This window comes from Saccopteryx leptura, chromosome 5 (genome assembly GCF_036850995.1).
Source record: "Saccopteryx leptura isolate mSacLep1 chromosome 5, mSacLep1_pri_phased_curated, whole genome shotgun sequence".
Classification (NCBI taxonomy): Eukaryota; Metazoa; Chordata; class Mammalia; order Chiroptera; family Emballonuridae; genus Saccopteryx; species Saccopteryx leptura.
The window spans coordinates 60,571,671-60,578,377 of record NC_089507.1 but is presented as its reverse complement, the minus strand read 5'-3'; positions in this window follow the sequence as shown (position 1 = coordinate 60,578,377).

Here is a 6,707-nt window from a genome sequence, read left to right as displayed (position 1 = left end):
GGGTCAATACCAAAAACTGAGACCTAAAGAACTAAATCCAGGGCAGTATATGTTATCTATATTAATTAGATATTATTTTATCTATGTTAATTAATTTCCTTTGCTTATAAAAGAAAACCCAACAAAAGAAAGGAAGTTTATGGTATTGTTTGAATGAAGAGTCCATTAATAGCATCAGGTAGTATGCCCTAATTCAGCATGAAAAAAATACGTGAACTGAAATCTGTTTCTCTCTAGGTCTTTATTTGTCTCCTCCATCTCCTCAGTTCTATTTGTGGCTGCTGGAACAATGCGAATGATGCCTCTTGTTCTGATCCATCAAGATCTGACTCAGCATAACCAGCAAAAAATACCTGAGATTCAGGATTGGTTAAGTTACACGTCCATCTTGAAATCATTGTAGAGAGGGAAGTAAAATGTGCTCATTAACTTAACCAATCATGGCCCTGGAACTTGGAATGAAATTGATCTGATCCAAGACTGTAGCTAAGAAAAAGGGGAGGATAGATGATCTGTTCAAACAAAGCTTGTGGTGTGTGTGTGTGTATATATATATATAAATGAGCTATTAAACAAATTTCTACTATATTTTCCATGGAAGAAATGAAAGGACACCTCTTAACCAAAGTTTCTTGATGTTTATAGAGATAAAAACAGGTTTATAATAAAGAAATAGGGCATTAACCAAATAATAATGTCCAGATCTAGGAGGTGGATGGGAAATGGGAGCAGGTCAGGAGGAAACAGACACTTTTCTTGGAGCTGCTTTGACTCATGGGCAGAAGGCATTTTCTGTGCGGACGGTGAAGACAAGGTAAAGGTACAGATCAGGAATTTATTACCCACATCTGTCCATAAGAAACTGTTCTTACCAATACCATCAAGTTCGCACTACATTTAAACCATCTTTTATTGACAGCCTGGCACTGACAGGAGTGAGTAGTGAATTTAAAGTCTTCCCCATTCATTTTCTGTTAGCTTGTAATTCAAAGTCACTCTCCTCATTCCAAACACCAATCTCTCCTCATGAAAAACATAACCACTCTGGGACAGGAACATCGTGGGGGATTTTTCTGGAAATATCTATCAAGAACTATGAATGGTCTGAGATTTTACTATATTTGCAAGCTAACAAGTTAATCCACTACAGGTTCATGAATGTTGGCAAAAGACATGACTCCTGAGTCAAAGACAAAGGACAGGCCCTGGCCGGCTGGCTCAGCGGTAGAGCATCGGCCTGGCGTGCGGGGGACCCGGGTTCGATTCCCGGCCAGGGCACATAGGAGAAGCACCCATTTGCTTCTCCACCCCCCACTCCTTCCTCTCTGTCTCTCTCTTCCCCTCCCGCAGCCAAGGCTCCATTGGAGCAAAGATGGCCCGGGCGCTGGGGATGGCTCCTTGGCCTCTGTCCCAGGTGCTGGAGTGGCTCTGGTCTCGGCAGAGTGATGCCCCGGAGGGGCAGAGCATCGCCTCCTGGTGGGCAGAGTGTCTGCCCCTGGTGGGCATGCTGGGTGGATCCCGGTCGGGCACATGCGGGAGTCTGTCTGACTGTCTCTCCCCATTTCCAGCTTCAGAAAAATATCAATACAAAAAAAAAAAAAAAAGACAAAGGACAGTCTATTAATTATAGCAGTAATTTTCAACCACTTTCATCTCATGGCACACATACACTAATTATTATAGTTCTGCTGCATACCAAAAATATATATATTTTTGATGATCTTATAAAATAAATAAGTATAATTTTGATTCATTCACACCAAATGGCTAGTGTTGTTTCAGCTGTTGTCATTTTTCTATTTGACATTCTAAGGGAAAAAAGGTCAGTGCCCTGACTAAATAGCAATATATTGAGTGTTTTACAAATTCTTGTGGCACACTGGTTGAAAATCACCAACTTACAGCAAGAACAATAGCCAGATAATCAGCATTTGTTCTGAGCCCCACTTCACATAGGCCAGAACTATCTTCACCTGCAGTTGGTTGCATTTCAGAGAGGAACTCTGACCCTGGAAAATCAAAATCTTTTATACTGATAGTCCAACTGTATTCTTCCAAGCACCTCACAAAAACATGTTTCTAAGAGCCACAGACACCATTCAAGTTACTGAGTGTTTGACAATCCCTTAGATAAAGAAATAGGAATTGAGTGGAAACTAAGACAGGGTAGTTAGAATTATTACAAAATTCTGAGATCCTCTTGTTAAAATATAAATCTTTGGAGAAATGTCATTATAATAGCTATTAGCTAATGAAACAGTTATTACAATGGGGAACAAAATTTTTGTTGCATTCACAAAAACAATTGTTCTTACCTAATTCAAGTGTGCTGATCTCAAATCTGATATTAGTTTTTCTCTATAAGCCACAGTTATTTTGCAATTCAAGATTTAGGTTTTCATCTTATTGTAAAATTTTCAATCTTTAGTTTAACATAATGAAGTAGAATGTCTTCTTTGGCATCATCTTTGTGAAAATATAATAATTTATATAATGCATTAAATACACTAATATAGTAAAGGATATGATTGTATCAGAATTTTTCTACAATTTCAAAATAGAACATATTAAAACACTTATTTTAATCATAAAATTTGCGCAAAATTTATTTAAATTCTATTCAGGCAAAAATTTGCATTTGTAGTTTTTGCGTTTGTGTACTTGTTGAGGACAATCTCGTTTGATGCTCCAGCAGTAGTCTGCTCATCACTAACAGCTCCAAGATTTTCAAGAAACTTATCAAGGTGACTGTTAATGCTCATGTTACATCCAATGTCGTGAAAAGCCAACAGCATCCTTTGAACCAAAAGTTCATAGTTTTCTGCTTTTTTGTTGCCAAGGAAGCTCTTCGTAACTGCCACAAAAGACTGCCATGCTGCTCTCTTCTCCTTATTCATCTTCCTGGCAAATTCTTCATCACATATGAGGGTTCAAATTTGAGGTCCATCAAATACACCTGCTTCTATTTTCTTGAAAGATAAGGCAGGAAAAGGAGAAATAATATGTTGAAAGCATTCACTTTCTCTATTCAAAGCCTGAACAAACTGCTTCATTAAGCCGAGTTTGATGTGAAGTGGGGGAAAATGATCCTGTCTCAATTAACTACAGATTCATTCACAATATTTTGCATCCCTACTTCCAGAGCTTCACGTTTCAGCCACTCCTTCTGTGTCCAGTGTTTCTCCCAAGCTCGGCTGTCCCACAAACACAGAAAGCAAGGATACTTCGTGAAACCTCTCTGTTGTCCTAGAAGGAAATTTACCATTTTAAGACCCACACAAATGAATGATCCAGTTATGCTCCTCATACTTCAGAAAGTTGAGGACAATTTTTATGTTATTATAATCTTCTCGCAGATGAGTTGAACAACAAATTGGAACCACTGCATAAACATTACCATTATGTAAAAGAACACATTTCAGACTCCATTTAGAGCTGTCAAAAAATAGCTGCCATTCTGTTGGACTGTAAGTGGTAACACCTAGCTAGCTGAGAAGACTACTGATATCATGACAGTAAACAAAGTGTTTGTCTTTGGAAAAAAAGTCCACAAAAATTTGTTCACATTTCCTGAAATGGGATACTTTAGCTGACCAGTGAAGTACATTCTTTTCTTGAAGCCTGGAGGCTAATAACTCAGCTTCTTTCTTTGATAAACCCAAATCTCTTACTAAGTCACTCAATGCGGGTTGGCTAAACTGCTGAGGGGTTAATGACTGCTTGGCATCAGAAGAAGACCCTTCAGATTCTACAAACATTTCTTCATGCATCTTATCAAAATACACTTGATCACCATGTTCACTTTCTTCATCCTTAGAAGAAATAAAACCATTGAAAACTGGAACCGGGAGTGTCTCAGAGTGTGGGATAGGTCATATTGCTGAAGGAATATTAGGATATGCGATCATATGCCGTTTTTTCAGATATATTTTTTTATCAGATAATGATTTTTTACATTTAAAAACAACTACAATTATGTAAAAGTGATGTTTGTAAAACATTAATTGCCTCGTGGTTATGTTCAATCCAAGAGTAGTTACCGTTTAATTCCAATTTAAAAATCAATTCATGCCATTAACTGTAACAAAAATAAATTAAAATTGCATAAAAACTGGAGCATGCACCAAAAAACGGATTTCAGATTTGGAATCAGCGATGCAGAAATATATAGAAACAGTTCTAAAATCTCATGCAACAGAAAATGAAAAAAAAAATTGTCCCCCAGTATTATTGATATTAAATAGTAACAATCTCAGTTTGTAAAGCATTTATATATATATCTACTGGTTTATTCTAACTATATAACTAACTCTGCACGACAGGCAAGTACATAGTAATTGTTATGCCATTTAGTAGGAGGTTAAAACTGAGACAGAGAAGTTAAGCAACAATTAAATTGTAACATTATTAATAATATAGCAATATAATTTCCAGAAGAATTATAAATATGTATACATCATTCAATCCTTTAATAAGTAATTATAAATGTATTAAAATATATAATAGATAAAATGGAATATTAGTTACATTTTTATGAGGTTATGAGTTTGTAACATACTAGCATTGCTTCAAAGTAGTTAAAAATATTCAAATGATGGACTACCTTTGAGCTGTTATTCTGGAGGATATGTCCTGTTTGATAAGAATAACAACCAAATTTTTGAAATTCTGCAATAACTTTAGAAAAGATTACTAATGCAAGTATTTATTGTTCTTTTGGAAACAGTTTCAAGCTCCCCCAATTAGAAACACTTTTTAAAATTAATATCCACTAATCTGTCAAATTGAAATCACTTCACAAATGAGAAGACTAATTTCTAATTCTATTTTTATCACTTAACTATAAGATAATCATCTAATGAAAAGAAAGTTTTAACAAAAGAGCATGTTTAAATTATTTGGCAAATATCTGCTAACAGGAGCAGATAAAAACTCTGGTGAAGGAGTGAGGGAGATGACTTTTTTTTTATTTTTTTACCTGAGACAAAAGCCTATCTTAAAGTGTTATAGTACTTTTAAAATCTGACACTGTAGCAGATTGTCAAAAAGGTTAAAGACATGTCAGCCATGACTTCTTTCATCTCTCAAGAGTGTGGCAACATGTATTACTTGGCGTAATCGTGACAAAGATCCGCATGTGTATGTCTTCAATAATTCATGTTGCAGCTTGTCTCACTGTGGGGACAGATGTCAGTGAAACCAGTGACAGCCGATCATGCTGATTCAACACATAATCACGTGTGGCTGATCCCACAGTGACACTGAGCCTTGAGTATATGCCCACTAAGTCTATTGGAACTAAGAAAATATGGGCCAGCAAGTTTAGATGTATTCATTTTATAACTACATTAAATGCACATACTTATATCTATGTATGTATGAAAGCACCTTATTTTCACACAATTTCTTAAGTATTTGGAAAGTTTTATAATTCGGACTAGTTAAATGTGGGGACATTCCTTACATTTGAATGTCATATGTATTAGGTCATTAAAAATATACATAGAAAATGTTACTAACAAAATCACTTATTTATTAAGTGTAGAAATGTATCTGTCCCCTATAGGCAATTTATTGACTTACCAATCTTGATTAATCTTTCATTACTTATTCATGTATAGAATAAATAAATGTCAAATATCCAGAAAATTAAATAAGCCAGCATACTAAAGTTTTGTTCTCAAAAATATATCTGTTTCTCAAAATGATTAGTATTTTTTTAACATTTGGCATTAATCAAAAATGACCTTATTCCAGATACTCTAAGAGAAGTATTATTGTATATCTGTAAAAGTCTATAAGCATTAGTTAGAATATAGAACATTGGTTAGAATATAGAAATATTCACCTCGCCCAAACTTAGTCTAGTTGTTATGTATTAACCTACAACAAGTTTTTCAGCAAGGGACTAGAATAAGAGGATGTAGCTAGAGCTAGGCAAGTCTATCACTTCTACTCAACAAACCTTCTATTTGTGCATAAAGAAATACAAAGATGGCAGTTTCAAAGCCTTTTAAAAGCCAAAATATTATACAATATTTTTAGATTCCAAGATCAGCTTCGTTTACTCATTTCATAAATAACATTAGAGAAAAGTGTCAAGCTCCACTTACAACCTGCAGAATCTTTTATTAACAACTAGAGCATGCCATGTGTGTGTGTTTGTGTGTGTGGATAAATTTGTATGTATATATTGCATTTTAAAATATTCAAGAGAACAAAACATTCATCTTTATGTTTTCTTTAGTAACATAATATGTTCTTTTGCCATTTTTGACTTAGCCTTAGACATAGAGCATTTTGGTTAGGTTTTTTTGAAATAATTTTTCTTAGTGATTTTATTGTTATAGAGAGGAAGTTCCTAGCTTATTCCTAATGACTCCTCTGATCTGTCCTCCCTGCTCTAAGATCGCAAACTTAGAAATAGGCATTGATTTTTTATTATTCCAAGAATACACTTGAGCCAGAGAAGCTCTTCAGTGCTACCACGCATAGTGTTGTCTAACAGCGAGTACCATTTTTCTTTGTGCATTTACATAAACATTTCTAATCATAACTCCATAAAGAGACTCCGTATAATAACTCATGACTTTTAGGTAATATGTCATGTGAATCTTAACATATGGCTTTACACTCTACAATGTCAATCTTGGCTTCCAAAGGGACCTGGAAAACATCCAGTGGGATGAGAATAAGCCAGACTTGAT